The sequence below is a fragment of the Etheostoma spectabile genome, chromosome 5, assembly GCF_008692095.1.
Source record: "Etheostoma spectabile isolate EspeVRDwgs_2016 chromosome 5, UIUC_Espe_1.0, whole genome shotgun sequence".
NCBI lineage: Eukaryota > Metazoa > Chordata > Actinopteri > Perciformes > Percidae > Etheostoma > Etheostoma spectabile.
Genome location: NC_045737.1, coordinates 3760731 through 3761196, shown reverse-complemented (window position 1 = coordinate 3761196; position 466 = coordinate 3760731).

Here is a 466-nt window from a genome sequence, read left to right as displayed (position 1 = left end):
AAAGCTCATTGTGGAACTGGCTCTAGTGGCTGTAATTCTGCAACAAGGCTGAATTTTTTCTTCAGAAATGGTATTACGTACCGTACGTACTGCCACCAACTCTGGCCGCACAGCCAAGGACGCTTGTCAAACAATACGGGGAAGCTTTTTGAGGCTTTGGCCTCTCTGAAGTGGCGACGTTCTCTGTTTGACCGGGAGAAGCTCGCACAGCCACGGCACGGCCAATGCACAGACACTGACACCTTTTATAAATTATATATTTAATGACAGAAGTTGTATTGTTAATTGGTCGCAGAGGAGTCTGTTAGCAGTTTAACTCGCTCGTCAGCCGCTGAGCCGTAGTGGCGCACAGGCAGAGCGAGCAGCCACCGGATTAAAACTAGTGACCCGTTTAGAGACGATGTGACCGGCCGTTAAAGTTAAATGGTCCCTTTGTACAAACAACGTTATATTAAAAACAATAGGT